Raw genomic sequence first — 21,709 nt, 5'->3', positions numbered from 1 at the left:
GTAATGCCTCCTGATGTTCCTTTATTGTACTCTTTTGGCTATCCTGGTTTTTTGTTGTTGTTGTTATTTATCCATATGAAGTTGATTATTTTTCTTTCAAGGTATGTGAAGAACTATGTTGTGATTTTGATGGGGATTGCATGAATCTATAGATACCTTTTGTTAGGATTGCCATTTTTACTATGTTGATCCTTCCTATTCAAGACCATGGGAGATCTTTCCATTTTCTGATGTCTTCTTCAATTTCTTTCTTCAGAGGGTTAAAGTTCTTCTCAAATAGGTCTTTCACTTCCTTGTTTAATGCTACCCCAATATATTTTATGTTATTTGTGGCTATTGTGAAAGGTGATGTTTCTCTGATTTTCCTCTCAACTTCTTTATCTTTTGTATAGGATGGCTACTGAATTTTTTAGGGTTTCTTTTTCTTTTTACATTCAAAAATTTACACTTCCTCCTCTCTTCCCATTCCCCTCCCACTCCCCCACTCACCCTCTTCATCCCCTCCTTAAGAGAAGGCAGGCAACCCTGCCCTGTTGGAAGTCCAAGGCCCACCCCTCTACATCCAGGTCTAGAAAGCTGTGCATCCAAATAGACTAGGGTCCCAAAAAGCCAGTACATGCAGTAGAAACAAGTCCCAGTGCTTTATCAATGGAATTTTAGTCAGCCCCCATTGTCAGCCACATTCAGAGAGTCTGGTTTGATCACATGCTAATTTGGTCCAGGTCCAGCTGGATTTGGTGAGCTCCCATTAGAACAGGCACACTGCCTCAGTGGGTGGACCAACCCCTCGCATTCCTGACTTCCTTGCTCATCTTCTCCCTCCTTCTGCTCTTCAACTGGACCTTAGGAGCTCAGTCCATTGATCTGATGAGGTTCTGTCTCTATCTCCATCCATTGCTGGTGGAAGACTCTATGGTGATATTCGAGATAATTGTCTTAATTAGAATTTTAATGTCTAGTTTCTTAAATTCTTTATATATTTTGGAGATCAGACCTTTGTCTGATGCAGGGTTGGTGATGTTTCTCTTATTTACCTCTCAGCTTCTTTATCTTTTGTATAGTAGGGCTACTGATCTTTTTTTTTGAGTTGAACTTTTGTCCTGCCACATCACTGAAGTTACTTATCAGCTGTAGGATTTCTCTGGTAGAGTTTTGGCATCACTGATGTACACCATCATATCATCTGTAAATAACAAAAGTTTGACTTCTTCCTTTCCAATTTGAATCCCTTTGATCTCCCATGTTGTCTTACTACTATTGCTAAAACTTCAAGAACTATGTTGAAGAGATATGGAGAGAGTAGACAGCCTTGTCTTGTTCCTGATTTTAGTGTAATCACTTTGAGTTTCTCTCCATTCAATTTGATGTTAGCTGTTTGGTTGCTGTATATTGCTTTTATTATATTTAGATATGATTCTTGTATCCCTAATCTCTCCAAGGCCTTTATCATGAAGGGGTGTTGGATTTTGTCAAATGATTTTTAAGTATCTAATGAAATGATCATATGTTTTTTTTTCTTTCAGTTTATTTACTCCACCCAGTAAATGTGCTAGGCAAGCCAGTATCACTAAGAAAGAATGAGAGAAAAAATGTCCTACAAGATGGTAGGGCAGTGGCAAAGTTTTAAGTTAGGAGGAACGGGTCCCGTCTACCCCATATCTGAAATAGGTGAGGGAAACTTAAGGCCTGAGTGAGAATAAAAGTAATGGTCTTACCTGCCACTTGTAGCATGACCCTAGGCTCAGAGAAGTTACAGGATAAACCAAGTCTGGACAGCGTCAATCCACTGCAAGGTAGAGAAGTTTGATGGCTGGCACAATTTTACTAAAATTATACAATGGAAAAAGAAAACATCTTCAACAAATGGTGTTGGCATAACTGGACATCAACTTGCAGAAGAATGAAAATAGATCCATACCTATCCCCATGCACAAAACTTAAGTAAAAGTAGACTAAAGACTTCAATATACATAGGACCACAATGAACTTGATAGAAGAGAAAGTGGGAAGTAGCCTTCAATGCGTGAATGCAGAAATCCATTTTCTAAATATAACACTAATAGCACAGACATTGAGAACAGTAATAAATAAATGGGATCTTCTGAAACTGAGAAGCGTCTATATAACAAAGAACATAGTCAATAAGACAAAAAGGCAGCCACCTGAATGGGAAAAGATTTTCACCAAGCCCTCATCAGACAGAGAAATGATCTCCAAAATATTTAAATAATTCAAGAAATTAGACATCAAAATTCAAGATAATCCATTTAGAAAAGGGGTACAGAATGAAATAGAGAATTCTCAACAGAAAAATCTCAAATGGCCAAAAGACACTTAAGGAAATCTTCAACATTCTTATCCATTAGTGAAATGCAAATCAAAACGACTCTGAGATGCCATCTTACACCAGTCAGAAAGGATAAGATCAAAAACACCAATGATAGTTTTTGCTGGAGAGGACGTGGAGTAAGGAAAACTCTCCTTCTTCCATTGCTGTTGGGAATGCAAAGTTGCTTAATGACTTTGGAAATCAGTATTGCAGTTTCTCAGAAAGCTGGGATTTGACCAACCTCACGACCCAGCAATACCAGTCTTGGGTATATACCCAAAAAATTCTCAATCATAGTACAAGGACATTTGTTCAACTATGTTCATAGCAGCATTATTTGTAATAGTCAGAACATGGAAACAGCCTAGCTGCTCCTCAACTGAAGAATGGATAAAGAAAATGCGATACATTGACATCTTAAATTTGCATCTAAATGCATGGAACTAGAAAAAAAACATCTAAAGTGAGGTAACCCAGAAAGATGAACATTGTATGTAATCTCTCATAAGTGGCTACTAGCTGTAAAGCAATGGATACCAAGCCTATCGTCCATGACCCTAGAGAAGCTAAGTATCAAGGTGAATTCTAAGAAAAACATATATAGATCTACCTGGAAAAGGGAAATAAACAAAATTTCCCTACAAAATTGGGAGTATAGGGATAGGAGGAGAAGAGAGGGTAGAAAGCTGGGGGGGGGAAGGAGAGCGGGGAGAAAAACTTGAGTGAATTAGATAATCTAGATGTAGGAAGAACATTGAAGAGAGGAAGGAAAGAGATATTTTGATTGAGGGAGCCATTGTGGGTCTAGCAAGAAACCTGGCATTAGAGAAATTTCAGGAATCCACAAGGATAACCCCAGCTAAGTCCCTAAGCAATAGAGGAGAGGGTGCCCGAACTGGCCTTTTCCTGTAATCAAACTGATGAATATCTCAAATATCATTATAGAACCTTCATTCAGAACCTGATGGAAACAGAGACAGAGACCCACAAAGGAGTACTGGGCTGAGCTCCCAAAGTCCAGCTAAAAAGTAGAAGGAGTGAGATTATAAATGAAGAGGTCAAGACCATGATGGGGAGACCCAATGAAACAGTTTACCTGAGCTAATGGGAGCTCATCAACTCCAGCCAGATAGGGAAGGAACCAGCATAGGATCAATCTAGAACATATGAATGTGGGTGGCAGTTGTATGGATAGGGAAGAATGAGGGACCACTGGCAGTGGCACCAGAATTTATCCCTACTGCTTGTACTGGCTTTTTGGGAAGCCATCTCTTTAGATGAATACCTTGCTCAGCCTAAATATAGAAGGGAGCACCTTGGCCCGTTCCCTAAACAATGTTTCTTACCCTCTCTGAAGTGTGGATGGGGGTGGGATGAGGGCTAAGATGGATGGAATGGGAGGAGGGGAAGGAGTGAGAACTGGGATTGGTATGTAAAATAAAAAAATAGTTTGTTTCTTTTTTAAAAAATAAAATAAAATAAAAAGGATAAAAAGAACAGGCCTTTAATATGCTGAACCAATTTCTAGCTATCTCATGAAGAATAATAATGTGGAAACTGAAGATTGTTGTTTAAAGAAAAATGTGGGACATTACAAGCTTTACCCTCAAATTTGTAGAAAGCTGTTTTCAGACTCAGATGCCTTTTTTTGTCACTTTCCACCCTCTTCTGTACTGATTGAGTTCAGCCAATGTCTGATATGTGCAAGATATTGCATTGGAGGAGGAGAGGCAAGCCATAGCATTAAGGAATTGTACTACTTTTCTTGTCATCCTGGGTACTGTTATGTTTCTTTCTCTTTTTAAATGTTTATTTGCTTGTTTATTTATTTACTTATTATTTATACAATATTATGTATGTATATCTGCCTTAATGCCAAAGACGGCACCAGGTCTTATTACAGATAGTTGTGAGCTACCTTGCAGTTGCCAGAAATTTAACTTAGGACCTCTGGAAGAGCAGGCAGTGCTCTTAATCTCTGAGTAATCTATCTAGCCCCTCTTTCTCTTTGATCTTCTACTCTCCCTGGAATATTTTTATCCTGGCCACAACTTCTTATCTCTAGGGTCTTTTGATCCCCTTTATGTCCACTTCATTAAATGCTGTGAGTGTTCCATCTGTTATCTGTCAAACTAATATTGAATAAATGTTTAAAATATAGAAGATATTCTAAAACATGGGACTGGAGAAATTACTAACAATAAAGTTTTGAGTTTAGCCTCAACATTTTGCCACTAGAGTTCCTTTCAAATAGGACTATGATAGAAGAAGGAGACAAGTAGGAGGGAATATTAAGTATAAGAGAGAGTAAGGAAGGTAAATCTGATTAAAGTATAATTATATACAAGAATGGCAATGTAACAAGGAAACCATTATTTTATTATATTTACTAAAAGATTTAACTGAAAATGTTATATCAAGTTATAGGGGTCCTTATTATTAGAAAGGTTCAAAAATAACTCTAGGCTTTTTCCCCTTTAAGAAAGGAAATCTGAGCACAGATGGGAATTAAGAATAGATCAAATGTCCTTTAACATGATATAAGAGACAATAAATAGTTCTGAAATGCTTTATTTATTCTCAATTTCTCAAGTTTGCCACTGCAAAGTAGGCAGAATTCACAAATTGAGTAATGAGCCATGCCATGGTTCTGGGCTCTCTTCTCCTTTCTGGGCATCCTGTGTGAGTAGCATACTAATAGGTATACCAGGCAAAAGGTTAATTACAGACAAACTGTTGTCCCTTTCCAAACATAATTAGAACATCAGAATGTTTGCTTATTCTCAGGAATCTTTATAATTTCTTATAGTCCTCCCTCCCTCCCTTCCTTCTTTCCTTCCTTTTCAAATATTGTCTCAACTATCCTTATGTAAAGATGCTGTTTTAGAGATCTGGGATGGGGGAGTGCTGTGGCACAGTGATCTTTACCTTTTCATTTGTATTTTAAATAAACGTTGATTGACCTGTAGCCAGGCAGAAAGTATAGGTGGGGCAACCAGGAAGGAAATATAGGCAGGTCAATGAGAATTCTGGGAAGAGGGAAGTTTCAGTTTACAGTCATCACCCAGTCACAGAGGAAAGCAGACACAGAGCCAGCAAGACATGACTGCCTCACTAAAAAAGGTACCAAGCCACATGACTGACACAGACACGAATTATGGGCTAATTGTAAGTTATGGGCTAAATCTAAGTTGTAAGAGTTAATAAGAAGCTTGAGATAAGAGGCCAATAAGATTATAATTAATGTGTTTCCTTGGGACTGAATGACTGTGGGACTGGGCAGGACAGAAACATCAGTTAACAGAATGGTGTGCCAAATGCACTTAAAAGCCTGAGAAACCTTGGGAAGTTATTCTAGATAGAAAAGAATAGAGTTAAGGTATGGCTTCTTGATATCAGTACTTTCTTGAGTGGGCTCTGCTTGCTAGAGTTAAGGACTCTCAGTTAAAAGAGGTTTCCGTGCTCAGCTTTAGCTGCAAAACCTTGCAGCTGTTTTAAAAGGTCCTTCCATGAAACACTTATATGATGTTGATGAAAATCTGACTGTATACTTTTTAGTGGTGGCAGGGACCTTGAAATGCCATAGAGTTGTGGCAATAAACATGGCTCCAGCCAGTACCTTTGCCATGAGGCTAGACTCTCAGAAAAAAGCGAAGGGATGGGCTGGATCCAGTTATCAAAACCACAGCTTTTATCCTAGCCATATTACTTAGCAAAATAAAGACTTATGTGGGTCAGAAAAGGCCAGATCTACAATAATGATAAATTCATATGAAGAAAACCGTTAAATTGTTTACTGTGTTTAAAAATATGTGTAGGCTTGTGAGAGAAGAAAATGGATAAAGTCCTTAAAAGAAAAAAGAAAAAAAAGAGAGTAGTTGAGTGTGGTGGCACACACCTTTAATACCAACACTTGGGAGGCAGAGGCCAGTGGAACTCTGTGAGTTCAAGGTATGGTGGCAAACACCTTTTATCCCAACACTTGGGAGGCAGAGACAGGCAGATCTCTGTGAGTTCAAGGACAGCTAAAGATACACAGAGAAACTCTGTCTCAAAAAGCCAAAAATTAAACATAAAAATAAAAGAAAGAGGTTAAAATAAAGCCACATAAAGATGAAAAATACACAAAGAGTCTGGTTACTGTATGCTATTGTGTTGTCTTTAAATTGTTTGAGGACTGAGGAAGGAGCAAAAGCTATAAAAGAATTTGATTATAAATGGTGTTAGATTAATTATATATATATATATATATATATATATATATATATATATATGGCTTTGACTTTAAAATTTCAGTCAAAAGATAATATTACTTTAAAAAAGAGTCTTATTTGGGGCTTATAATAGTCTTATAAGAGAGAGACAGGCAGATGTTGATAAAATATTCTGTTTTTATTTTCCTTAACTATTTTCTACATTTTAGAATTTCTCCTTTTATGGGCCAATGCATTCAGTTTTCTTAAAGCCTCTGTTTCGCCCGTTGCTAATCCATTCTTCAGTTTTCCCCATGCTTTTCAGATTCTGAAACACCACCAATAAGCTGTTTCTTTGTACCTAATTTTCACTGCCTGTCAGTTTTCTTGAATCTCTTTCATAATGTCGAGAATGACTCTTATTGAACAAAGGGAAATTCATACATATTGTTATCTGCTTCGAAATGAAACATATAATGAAAGGTTTGTGTCCTGTTTTTCCTTTGAGAAAAATGGAGTTGTGAAAAAAATCAGGGACAATTCCTATCAATGCACCATTGTAATTGTGGTCATTTCACATTGAGTAATCAAATAAAATTTAAAATAAAATAAAATGTATTTTATTGTACATAGATACATAATAAGAAAGCTTGCATCTAGAATCCTTCAAACATCAGTAATTATAACAGAATTCCTTTCTTTGAATATTTTAAAGAGTGGTAATCACGTTATTGTGCTTTTCAACCACACTGCTAAAGTTTATTTTGTTATGTTAGCTCTTTGAAGTGGTCTCTGAAGCTTTGAAAACTTCACCAGTCATTAAGAGAAAATTTTATTTACAAACACCGGGCTATGGATTCAGAATTTAACAGGCTCTTTTGATTATGTTGGTTAATAAATGTGTATTATAGGAAGAAAGTAAGGATTAAAATAATTGCAAAAAGAGTATGATGAGCCAACTAAAATCGAATTTGTTCTGCAAAAAATGTTATTGTCTTCACCAGTCCTGGTTCTCTGAGGATAAAAATGTAGAAAACACAGTACACTTGTAGTATTAACAGACACAATACCTTTGCCATTTATTTTATGTAAACCATTGTTTAAAACACACGATCTGTCAGCTAGAACCCACATTATATTCTCTGTTTAATCATTTAGTGCTGAATTAAAAATCTTATTTAAATGCATCTATGTAGTACATACTAAACATGCGACATAAACTGACATGACATAAAAGTGTGGAATATAGTCTAATTTTGAAAGGCTTGGTTTGATCTTAGATTAACTTGTAACCATTATTTTTCTACTATTTCAGAATCTAAGAAATGTATGTCTCTCTGTGTCCCAGAGCACAGTCTAAGAAAATGTAACTATATAGATACCTTGTACTTTTTTTTTGGTATCTGTCTTTCAGCACAATGTTGATAAATAAAGTAGATGGCAAATATGAACATCAACTGTATAGACTTATAATGTTCCACATTAAAGCAACTGGATGAATATTACAATTTGAAGTTAAATTAATTAAAATGAAATGAAGAGCCAGATTCTTCTAGTCATGTTAATATACTTTGTTTTACATTAAATTAACATGAATAACATTTCGATGCATAATAATGCATTCTCAAACATTTTTCTTACTGTTGTTGCATCATGTACATCTTCCTTTAAATTTTATGTGCACTAAGTTGATTTTACTTTTGCAACTACAGGAACTTCTTGTTATTTTCTTTTGAGACTAATCTTTTTGATGATTAGAATGGAGAATTTATTGCATTTTATTTATTTTTAATGAGTCTACCATCTTTTACTTATTTATTTTTTAATTTATGATTTTATTGTTTTTCTTGAGCTATATATTTTTCTACACTCACTTCCCTTCCTCCCTGCTCCCCTTCTACCCTTTTCCATTATCCTCACACATTCAGTTTACTCAGATCTGGTCTTTTTCAATGTCCTTCATAGATTACATCCATGTATGTCTCTCTCAGGGTTCTCTTTTTTGTCTAGGTTCTCTAAGGTTGTGAATTATAGGATGATTTTTCTTTGATTTATGTCTAAAAGCCACTTATAAGTGAGTACAAATTATATTTATCTTTCTTGGTCTGGATTAACTTACTCAATATAATATTTCTAGATCCTTCCATTTGCCTGCAAATTTCAAGATGCAACTGCAGGAGTTTCTAACACTATTTTAGCATAACTTAGTCATATCTCTATAAAATAGCATGTTTGGGCAGGTATGAACTCAAATATCATATTCCAAAAGATCATTTTGACTATTGGCTTAAATATATAAATATAAATATATATATATATATATATATATACCTAATTACTAAGTATAATTATGAATATGTGGAACATAAACATTTCACTAATATTTTATAGAATTATATAGATGACTTAGCATGTAAGAGTGTTTGCTACTCTTTCAGAGAACCCAAGAAGGCTTCCTAGCTTAAGCTTACAAGTTTGGAGACACACACCGTCCTGCAATTTAGCTTCAGGTGATCTGACACTCTTTTCTAGCCTCTATAGACACTTCTACACATGTATACACATATACATAGATGCACACATTTACATAAATAAAAACAATATAAATATTTAAGATTATGACTTTTATCTAATTTGTATAGTAAACTCTATACTTGTTTGTATTATGTTTTTAGAGATCAGTAAATCATCAACCTCTGTTTTGTCCAAAAGCTTTATATATTAGCTTAGATATTTACTTGAATATGAAATTTGTGTGACCTAAAATCTAGTATGTTAAGTTTTATAAAGTAATAAGTGTTGTGCCCAAGCTGAGACCCCCAAAGAGATCACCACTGGAATCCAGTCAAATCCAGAATGCAAAAGCAAGATATATTTAGCAAGCTCTCCAGCCAGTCTGGGGGCTCGACCACTACTCATTGCAGCGCTTTAGGAAAGAGACCCCCTCATCATTTGGGTTGACATTATATAGGTGATAACTGCAAGCCAGGTTTACTCAGGGTCAAGAGGGTTAGTTTTGCTGAGTACAGGGGATGGACTACTTCTGTATACCCTCTTTCTGCTTTAAGTGGCTACTTTTGTTTCTGTGCATGTCCCCACCCCCCCACCCGCCTCCCGCCTCCTGGGCTTTCTCCAAGCAGTTATTTCTGCTCCTGTCTAGACCACAAAGCTGGGTGTTGACAGGAGGCTAGCTGCTAGGGACAGTTGATTTTTGTTTCCCTGCTGACTCCGATGATGTTACAAAGGGCATGTGTCTTAACGAGCTCCTAATCAAGTAAAGATTCTTAAAGTTTTCCATGTCCTTACAGAAACACTAGAAAAATGTTACCAGAAATGTAATGTTGTTAATGCAGCAACACTGACTTAAGTCTTTAAATAAAACTGACTTAAAGAGGGAGTTATGGGATATAAGAGCTTTAGGTGTTTTAATATTTACACTGAGTCTTTGATAATTCTGCTTCTGTTAATATCCTTTTTTAAATCTTTGAGTCTTTATTTATTGGTCACAACTGATAAATAGCAACTACATTACAATATATAACACAACTGAGAGCATTTTTATACACAACTTTTAAATTTACTTTTATTCATGACAAAACCTCACATCCAAAGGCTATGGAAAGTGGAGCATTCATGCACCTATGACAACTACAGAAAAAAAATATTATTCAGTTGACCAAGGGAAAGTGGATTAGTGGGCTGTGAAAGGCATATTATTATAATATTTTATCATTAGGCAATATATATTTCACTATCTGTAATCTGGTATTTGCCATATTGGGTGATATGATAAAAAATTGAGAAATACTATTATGTATAGTTATTTGCAGCACTGAATATTTATACTATGGTATTTTGATTTTAAATTTACCAAGAGTTTCCTTTATACTTGTTTTTAAATATTAACTTAACTAGAAACCAAGTCTGAGAAGAATAGGATTGCCTAAGTGTAACACTACATATCATGTTTTATTAATGCTATTTAGCACTATAATATGTCAGTTTGAATTAAAGACATAAGACCACACTCGTATTCTCTTATTTCACATGAAGGGCTATTGAAGTAACTACCCTGTATGTTTTAAAAAGAACCTTAAGATACCTATTGATTAGAATATGAATATTTTCCCAGTTCGTCCTAGAAAAATGAAATTTTGAAATCATGGAAGATGTTATTGCTCACAAGTGTTTGCATGTGCTTTAAATAAGCAGAATCATACATGCGATAAAGTATTAAATAAAATAACTCTCTACTACATGTAGAATTATCAGAAAATATTAGTACTTAAAACTCCACTTTAATTTAATTAAATACTGATGCATGGAGAGCAGGAGAATTCTGGGGAGGAGGAAATTGATTCTTCCCACTCCTGCCAAGATCACCGAAGCAGCAGGATGTGAGCTGCCCCACTGAAAAAAGGTACTGAGCCACATGGCTAACAGAGATCAGAAAAATGGGTTAATCAAGATGTGAGAGTTAGCCCAGAGAGGTGAGTGGGTGCTAGCCTGGGCAGCCTGCCTGCCTGTCTGGGAAGGGAGCACAGCCCTCCCCGCCTCAGCTTCTGCGGCAGGGTCTTCGGTGTTCCAAGGGACCCCTCCCCTCCCCCCACTGCTGCGGGCCCTTTGTCTCCTGAGTCCTGGGAAGACCAGCTAGCCCTGTTGCCCTGCTGAGCAGTTCTTCCCAGAGAGGTGAGTGGGTGCTAGCCTGGGCAGCCTGCCTGCCTGTCTGGGAAGGGAGCACAGCCCTCCCCCCCTCAGCTTCTGCGGCAGGGTCTTCGGTGTTTCAAGGGACCCCTCCCCTCCCCCCACTGCTGCGGGCCCTTTGTCTCCTGAGTCCTGGGAAGACCAGCTAGCCCTGTTGCCCTGCTGAGCAGTTCTTCCCAGAGAGGTGAGTGGGTGCTCACCACTGCCCAGGAAGAGAGCACAGCCCCCCCCCAGCATCTGCAGCAGGGTCTTTGGTGTTCCAAGGGACCCCTCCCCTCCCCCCACTGCTGCGGGCCCTTTGTCTCCTGAGTCCTGGGAAGACCAGCTAGCCCTGTTGCCCTGCTGAGCAGTTCTTCCCAGAGAGGGCTGAGGAGCTCTATCCAGAGAGTGCTGTGAAGTCCTACCCAGAGAGTGCTGAGGAGTTCTATCCAGAAAGTGCTGAGGAGTTTCATCCAGAGTGGAAGAGATGGGCAGGCGCCAATGCAAGAATTCCTTCAACAACCTGAAAGGCAACATGACACCGCCAGAATCCAGGGAGCTCGAAACTAGAAGAATTGAACACCCTACGCCAGAAGAAATAGAAGAAATTGACTCTAAGCGCTTCTTTATGAAAATAATAGAGGAAATTAAACAGGAGGTGAAAATCTGCCGTAAAGAAATGGAAGATAAGTATAACAAAAAAATTGAGGAAATGAGTAAAGAAATGGAAGAGAAATATACCAAAAAGTTTGAAGAAATGAGTAAATCCGTAAATGAAATTCTGGGAAACCAAGAAAAAACAATCAAACAGGTAATAGAAACAGTTCAAGATTTGAAAACTGAAATGGAGTCAATGAAGAAATCACAAACCGAGGGCTGGCTGGCTATGGAAAATCTGGGTAAACGAACAGAGACTTCAGAAACAAGCTTAACCAATAGAATACAAGAGATAGAAGTAAGAATCTCAGACTCTGAGGACACCATAGAGAAATTAAACACTCTGTCCAAAGAAAACAGCAAATCCAACAAATTCTCATCACAAAACATTCAGGAACTGAGGGACACAATAAAAAAACCAAATCTAAGAATAATAGGAGTAGAAGAAGGAGAAGAATTGCATTTCAAGGGTCCAGAAAATATACTCAACAAAATTATAGAAGAAAACTTTCCCATCCTAAAGAACGATATTCCTATGAAGGTTCAAGAAGCATACAGAACACCGAATAGACTGGATAAGAAAAAAACATCCCCTCGTCATATAGTAATCAAAACACAAAGCATTCAGACTAAAGAAAGGATATTGAAAGCTGCAAAGGAAAAAGGTCAAGTAACTTATAAAGGTAAACCTATCAGACTTACACCAGACTTCTCTATGGAAACCATGAAAGCCAGAAGGTCCTGGACAGAGGTACTGCAGAAACTAAGAGACAATGGATGCAAACCCAGACTACTTTACCCAGCCAAGCTATTGTTCACTATCAACGGAGAAAATAAAATATTCCAGGATAAAAACAAATTTAAACAATACGTAGCTACTAATCCAGCCTTACAGAGAATACTAGAAGGAAAATCACAACCCAAGGAATCCAACATTCCCAACACTGCCTACATTAACTCAGACATTTAGTGACCCTCCACAAGCACAACTCAAAGAAGGAAAACACATACACGCTACTACCCAAAAAAATGACCGGAGTCATCGATCACTGGTCATTAATATCACTTAATATCAATGGTCTCAACTCACCTATAAAGAGGCACAGACTTAGAGATTGGATACGAAAACAGGATCCAACATTCTGCTGTCTACAAGAAACACACCTCAACCACAAAGACAGACACCTACTCAGAGTAAAGGGTTGGGAAAAGGTTTTCCAAGCAAATGGACCTAAGAAACAAGCGGGTGTGGCCATTCTAATATCTAACAAAATCGACTTCAAACTAAAATCAATCAGAAGAGATGGAGATGGACATTTCATACTCATAACAGGAACAATTCATCAGGAAGAAGTCTCAATCTTGAATATCTATGCCCCTAATATAAAGGCACCCACATATGTAAAAGAAACTCTTCTAGAACTCAAGGCGGTCATCAAACCACACACACTAATAGTAGGAGACTTCAACACTCCTCTCTCACCAATGGACAGGTCAATCAGACAGAAACCTAACAGAGAAATAAGAGATTTACTGGAGGTACTGAATCAAATGGACTTAACAGACATCTATAGAACACTCCACCCAAATAGGAAAGAGTATACCTTCTTCTCTGCAGCTCATGGAACCTTCTCGAAAATTGACCACATACTTGGTAACAAAGCAAACTTCCACAGATACAAAAAAATATTAGTGACCACCTGTGTCTTGTCAGATCACCATGGATTAAAATTAGAATTCAACAACAATGGTACCCCCATGAAGCCAACAAACTCATGGAAGTTGAACAGTCAACTACTAAATCACCCCTGGGTCAAGGAAGAAATAAAGAAAGAAATTAAAGCCTTCCTTGAATATAATGAAAACAAAGACACAACGTATTCAAACCTATGGGACACAATGAAAGCAGTGCTAAGAGGAAAGTTCATAGCACTAAGTGCCCACCTAAAGAAAACAGAGAAAGCACACATTGGAGACTTAACAACACACTTGAAAGCTCTAGAAAAAAAAGAAGCTGGTTTACCCAGGAGGAGTAGAAGACTGGAAATAATCAAACTGAGGGCTGAAATCAACAAAATAGAAACACAGAAAACAATTCAAAGAATCAATGAAGCAAAAAGCTGGTTCTTGGAGAAAATTAACAAGATTGACAAACCCCTATCCAAACTAATCAAACGGCAGAGAGAGAACTTGCAAATTAATAGGATCAGAAATGAAAAGGGGGACATAACCACAGACACAGAGGAAATTCAGAGAATCATTAGATCTTACTACGAAAGTTTATATGCCACAAAGTTGGAAAATGTAAAAGAAATGGACATTTTTTTAGATAAGTACCATATACCAAAGTTGAACCAAGACCAGGTGAACAATCTAAATAGACCTGTTAGTCGTGAAGAACTAGAAGCTGTTATCAAAAATCTCCCTACCAAAAAAAGCCCAGGACCAGATGGTTTCAATGCAGAATTCTACCAGAACTTCCAGGAAGAGCTAATACCTATACTCCTTAATGTATTCCACAATATAGAAAAAGAAAAGTCACTGCCAAACTCCTTTTATGAAGCTACAGTCACCCTAATACCAAAACCACACAAAGACACAACCAAGAAAGAGAATTACAGGCCAATCTCACTCATGAACATCGATGCGAAAATTCTCAATAAAATACTGGCAAACCGAATCCAAGAACACATTAGAAAAATCATCCATTATGATCAAGTAGGCTTCATCCCAGAGATGCAGGGCTGGTTCAACATATGCAAATCTATCAATGTAATCCATCATATAAATAAACGGAAAGAAAAAAATCATATGATCATCTCATTGGATGCTGAAAAAGCGTTTGACAAAATTCAACACCCTTTTATGATAAAGGTGTTGGAGAGACTGGGGATACAAGGATCATACCTAAATATAATAAAAGCAATATACAGCAAGCCGACAGCTAACATCAAATTGAATGGAGAGAAACTCAAAGCCTTTCCACTAAAATCAGGAACACGACAAGGCTGTCCACTCTCTCCATACCTCTTCAATATAGTGCTTGAAGTTCTAGCAATAGCAATAAGACAACATAAGGGGATCAAGGGGATTCGAATTGGAAAGGATGAAGTGAAACTTTCGTTATTTGCAGACGATATGATAGTGTACATAAGCGACCCCAAAAACTCTACCAAAGAACTCCTACAGCTGATAAACACCTTTAGTAACGTGGCAGGATACAAGATCAACTCCAAAAAATCAGTGGCACTCCTATACACAAAGGATAAAGAAACGGAGAGGGAAATCAGAGAAACATCACCTTTCACGATAGCCACAAACACCATAAAATATCTTGGGGTTACTCTAACCAAGGATGTGAAAGACCTATTTGACAAGAACTTTAAGCCTTTGAAAAGAGAAATTGAGGAGGATACCAGAAAATGGAAAGACCTCCCCTGCTCTTGGATTGGGAGAATCAACATAGTAAAAATGGCAATTCTACCAAAAGCAATCTACAGATTCAATGCAATCCCCATCAAAATCCCATCAAACTTCTTCACAGACCTTGAGAGAACAATAATTAAGTTTATATGGAAAAACAAAAAACCCAGGATAGCCAAAACAATCTTATACAATAAAGGAACTTCTGGAGGCATTACTATCCCTGACTTCAAACTCTATTACAGAGCTACAGTATTGAAAACAGCTTGGTATTGGCATAAGAACAGAGAAGTCGACCTATGGAATCGAATAGAAGACCCAGATACTAACCCTCAAACCTACGAACACCTAATTTTTGACAAGGGAGCTAAAGGTATACAATGGAAGAAGGAAAGCGTCTTTAACAAATGGTGCTGGCATAACTGGATGTCAACCTGTAGAAGAATGAAAATAGATCCATATCTATCACCATGCACAAAACTCAAGTCCAAATGGATTAAAGACATCAACATCAATCTGTCCACTTTGAACCTGATAGAAGAGAAAGTGGGAAGTAGTCTACAAGATATAGGCACAGGAGGCCACTTCCTAAGTAGGACCCCAGCAGCACAGACAATAAGAGAAACAATGAATAAATGGGACCTGCTGAAACTGAGAAGCTTCTGTAAAGCAAAGGACACTGTCAGTAAGACAAAAAGGCTGCCTTCTGACTGGGAGAAGATCTTCACCAACCCCTCATCAGACAAAGGTCTGATCTCCAGAATATACAAAGAACTCAAGAAACTAGACACTAAAACTCTAATTAACCCAATTAAAAAATGGGGTACTGATCTGAACAGAGAATTCACAACAGATGAACTTCGAATGGCCAGAAGACACTTAAGGTCATGCTCAACCTCCTTAGCGATCAGGGAAATGCAAATCAAAACCACTTTGAGATACCATCTTACACCTGTCAGAATAGCTAAAGTTAAAAACACCAATGATAACCTATGCTGGAGGGGATGTGGAATGAGGGGAACACTCATCCATTGTTGGTGGGAATGCAAACTTGTGCAGCCACTTTGGAAATTAGTGTGGAGGTTTCTCAGGAAACTGGGAGTCAACCTCCCTCAGGACCCAGCAATTCCTCTCTTGGGTATATACCCTAGAGATGCCCAAACATACTACAAAAGCGTTTGTTCTACTATGTTCATAGCAGCACTATTTGTAATAGCCAGAACCTGGAAACAGCCTAGGTGCCCCTCAATAGAAGAATGGTTAAAAAAGGTGTGGAACATATACACATTAGAGTTTTACTCAGCGGTAAAAAATAATGACATCTTGAATTTTACATGCAAATGGATGGGCATAGAAAACGCTTTACTGAGTGAGGTAAGCCAGACCCAAAAAGAGGAACACGGTATGTATTCACTCATAAGTGGATTCTAACCATAATTAAAGGTCTTTGAGCCTATTATTCGTGATCCTAGAGAAGCTAAATAAGAAGACGAACCTGATGAAGATTATTTACCTATCCGCCAGGTGGTAGGAAATAGTCAAGAGTCCCAGGTAACCTTGGGTGCATGGGGGGGGGTGGGAGGGTTGATGGAAGGGGAGAGGGTTAGAGAGAAGGGAGTAGGGGAGGAATGGAGAAAGCTCGGTTGACCGGGATGGGGGGAAGGGAGGAAGGATGAATGTGGGATCAGGGAAGAATATATTTCAACTAAGGGAGTCATATTAGAGTTTACAGGAAACTTGATTATATATGGGATCCCAGGTCCAAGGAGAGATCCCCAGATTGTTCTCTGGACAGAGGAGGGGGTGCCTGAACCAGCCTTGGCCCGTGACCATACTGATGAATATTTTGCTTATCACCATAGATCCCTCATCTGGCGTTGGATGACGATACAGATGGAGGCCCGCGTTGGAGCACCGAACTGAGCCCCCCAAGATCCAAACGAGGAGCAAAAGGAGGAAGAAAATGACGAAGGACTGCGAGGGATACTATCACCCACTGATACAAGGGGTCGGATCTAATGAGAGTTTACCAAGGCCAGATGGACCGTGACTGAACGAGCATGTGATCCAACCAGATTCTCTGAATGTGGCCGGATTTTCTGAATGTGGCTGGCCTGCAGTCTTTCCGAGAAGCCATTGACAATGACACTGGGACTGGTTTCCTCTGCATATACTGGATTTTTGGGATCCAGTCTGTTTGGATGCTCACCTTCCTGGACCTGGAGTGAGGGGGGAGGAACTTGGACTTCCCACAGGGCAGGAGACCCTGACTTCCCTAGGGTACAAAGAGGGAGGAGGAGAGGGAGGGGGGAGTGGGAGGGCGTTGGGAGGAGGGGCGTAAATGGAAACTTTTTATAATTTAATAAAATTACAAAAAAAAAAAAGATGTGAGAGTTAGCCAGTAAGAGGCTAGACCTAATGGGCCAATCAGCTTTATAACTTATAGAGATCTCAGTATGATTTTTCTCTGGGACTAAACAGCTGGGGGGCCGGACAGAACAAAAACAGAAACAAGCCAGCCCTCCATGTTACCAAATACTATGTGAGAAATTAATGTAAGTATATGTGATTTTTTTCCTTATTGAGTAGTGATTAAAACATGAGGTAGAAAGGAACTGAATAGGTTATCCTGTCTTTTCTGTGCTTCTGGAAAGGTTCACCAGGGTCATAGTTATAAGATATTTCTTGCTGATGAATAATAGTACTCATAGGATTGTTGCCCCTGGTAATTGGTAACCTAAATGTCACCATTTAGCAATTCAAGGAAGAAAGACCATGATTTATTTTCATCAGTAGTCAGGATAGTTCTTTGATTCTTTTTATATCATTTAATCTCAAGTGTAATGTTCTATATATGGTTATCACTAAAAATAAGATGATTATTGAAGTAAATATATCACTAACATATAATAATTTATCACCAAAGTAATTGTTCACATAAACATTCAAGTGTTTGAGTGCTTGGCCTAAAACAGTGAATATTAAGGGTGATGAGAAAGAGAGAATGTCATAACAAGAGAATAATGTGGTTTGCTAGGAAAAATTGTCTATTGGACATGCCATGGTTATTGCTGTACTCAAAAACTCATTGTAGCTGTGGTTACCTGTATGTGATCATGTGCATTAGTTTTTCATCATGGATGGAAGAAGCCACATGAAGACTCATTAGTCTCTGAATTGGTAGTTAAAGATTTTTGGGGAGAAGATGTCAGTTTCTCTAATGGAATATCCACTTGTGAGTTTCCAATGTTCTAGCCATAATTTCACATACATTTATGTGATAAATACTAATTAAATTTACTTGGACACACATGTGTACATATAAACACACATATGTATGCACAAGCAGTCTTTCTCTCTGCAAGTCAGTAGAGAAAATCATGGGAAGTATAACTTCAGTGTTAGAAGGAGAAGAAATAAGAAAGTGGAATGGGAATGCAAATGATGAAAATGCACATATATGCATATGAAACTGTCAAAGAATAAAAATTAATTAAATTCATTTTAAATTAAAAGATAGAAAACTTAAGACTTCTACCTCTAGCTAAGGTAGGAAGATAAGACCCATATTCAGCTTCCTACCTGAAATTTTACATGTCAAGGAAATATGCATAACTGAAGGATGGAAAGCATGAAAGCTGAGGAATATAAGGGATGAATCTTTTCACACATTAATAGAGTTATTCAAGTATGCTGCAGACTATGTTTATAAGCATACAACCCTTGGAATTGAAGACAAACAACTTGACAGTTTTAGAAGGAATCTGATTCAATTCAGACAAGCAAACAGTCCTCAACCATGGGGTATTAGATAGAGAATTCAGAAGGAACTTGCCTCAATGGTAAGGAATAAATAGCCCTACTTAACACTTCAAGTGCCATTTACCAACTACATCTGAGAACAAAGTTCAGGAATATTTATAGAATTATAAAAAGAAATTTTGACAAACAATTAATCAATTCTCAGGCATGCAAAACAGCAGAACATAAATTCTACAAAGAAGATAAAAGTCATCATTCAAAAAGTTATTCAGATGTAACCCTGATGAAAGAATTAGGAGATAAGGGCAATGAATGAATTGTGAAAATATTACATATTTTTAAAGACAAGAAATAAATGCAATAAATATCCACAAATTATTCAAAGTGAAGTAGACATGAGATGGATAAAGTCCAATTAAACATTGCAGAAGATAGGCTTGACTTGCAAATATGAGGACTTCACTTCCATCCTCACAACCTATGTGAAAAAAAACCCACATTGGACTTACTAGCTAGTTTTGCAGTCTAACCAACTTGGTGAGTTCTAGTTAAGTTACAGAGCCTGTATTAAAAAAAAATAAGGTTGTCCTCATTGTTATCTAGCCTCTCTGGGGCTGTGGATTGTAGGTTGGTTATCCTGTACTTTACCCCTAATATCCACTTATTAGTAAGTACTTACAATGCTTGCTTTTCTGGGTTTCGGTTACCTAATTCAATGTGACTTTTTTCTAGTTCCAACCATTTGCCTCCAAATTTCATGAGGCCATTGCTTTTTCTTTTTTTTACATATATTCCATTGTGTAAATGTAAAATATTTTCCTTATCCATTATTCAGTTGAGAAGTATCTAGGTTGTTTCCAGGTTCTAGTTATTACAAATAATGCTGCTATGAACGTAATTGAGCAAGTGTCCTTGTGGTATGATTGATATATGCCCAAGATTGGTATAGCTAGGTCTTAAGGTAGATTGATTTTCAATTTTCTGAGAAACTGCCACACTGATTTCCAGCAGTGGAGGAGTGTTCCTTTGCTCCACATCCTCTCCAACATAAGCCATCATCAGTGTTTCTGATCTTAGCCATTGTGGAAGAGTCATTTTGATTTGCATTTCCCTGATGACTAAGGATGTTGAACAATTCCTTAAGTGTCTTCTGGCCCTTTGAGACTCATTGGTTGAGAATTCTTGGATTTTTCTGGGAAGGGGAAATAGAAGAGATCTCCTAGGAAAGTTGGAGGTGAGGGTGGGGGCATGGAAACTTGAGGGAACTGGTTGGGCAGGCTTGGTACAGAAGTTTGATTGGGAACAGGATGTAGAGGGAGAGTAAGTAAAGAGATACCTTGATGGGGGGTGCATTTTGGGGTTAGTGAGAAATCTGGCACCAGGAAAAGCTCCAGGAATCCACAAGGGTGATCCCATCTTGGACTCTTAGTAAAGTCTAGGAAAGGATGCCTGATCAACGGTAATCAGATTGGTGACTACTCTGTCATCATAGAGCCTTTATTCAGTAATTAATGGAAGAAGATACAGAGATCCACAGCTAAGCACTGGTTTGAGCTCTGGAAGTCCTCCTGAAGAAAGTGAGGAGGGATTGTAAAAGCCCATAAGGTCAAGGTCATGATGGGAGAATCCATAGAGACAGCTGACATGAGCTGGTGGGAGCATATGGACTTTAAGTCAACAGTTAGGCAGCCTGAATGGAACCAACCTAGGCCCTCTGCATGTGTCTGGCATCTGTGTAGTTTGGTTTCTTTGTAAGACTCCTAGTAGTGAGCTAAGGACCTGTCCCTGGCACATAGCTGGCTTTTTGAAATCACTTCACCATGCTGGATTACCTTGTATAGCCTTGATGCAAGGGAGGAGCTAAGTACTGCCTCAACTTGATGTGTCTGTCATGCTTTGTTCCAGACCACAGGAGTCCTGCCCTGTTCTGAATGGATATGGAGGAGAAGTGAGGGGGGACAGGAGCAAGATGAGAAGAGGGAGGGGAAACTGTGGTTGGTATGTAAAATGGATGAAAAAATTTTATTTAAATAAAATTTAAAAATTAAGGAATGTCACCATTGCCCTGGTATATTTTTCAGGCAGAACAGCATAGTAGGTCAAATGATTTGTGGCTAGGATGGTCTTTACAATTCTCTTTTGATAGCCTGCAGAGTACCTTCCCCTGTCAAAGACAATAGAACATATGGGTTAAGATTCTATCTACACACCAACTGACCTCTCCATTCACAATGAGTTATGTGGATGTTGTCTTCAGCAATAGGGCCTTGCTGTCAGTTTGTGGAGTATTACCTATAGTCTTGGCAACAGTCTGGATTGTTTAGAGATTACCATGGAAGCCTTTGGTCAACAGCTCAATTGGACATAACCCAGTCCCAGTATTGGAAGTTTCATTTGGTGGCAAGAGATGACTAGTTGGGACTCTGTCTCCCTCATTACTTGGAGACCCTATGAGGATCACGTTCATGTATTACAGGAAGCTTCCACTGCTCTAGATTGTAATACCATTCCTCAAATACCTCTTGATTCTAGCTGTATCTCCCTGCATTCTCTTCTTCAACCCCATTTCCTTTTCTCTCTCCCTGTGATCCATTTCATACCTGTTTCCAGTACACCCATAAAATCTATTGCGTCTTCCCCCTGGTTCCTTCCTCCATATCTA

The sequence above is a fragment of the Myodes glareolus genome, chromosome X (assembly GCF_982192425.1).
Source record: "Myodes glareolus chromosome X, mMyoGla1.1, whole genome shotgun sequence".
Classification (NCBI taxonomy): domain Eukaryota; kingdom Metazoa; phylum Chordata; class Mammalia; order Rodentia; family Cricetidae; genus Myodes; species Myodes glareolus.
Note: the sequence above shows the minus strand (reverse complement) of the source record.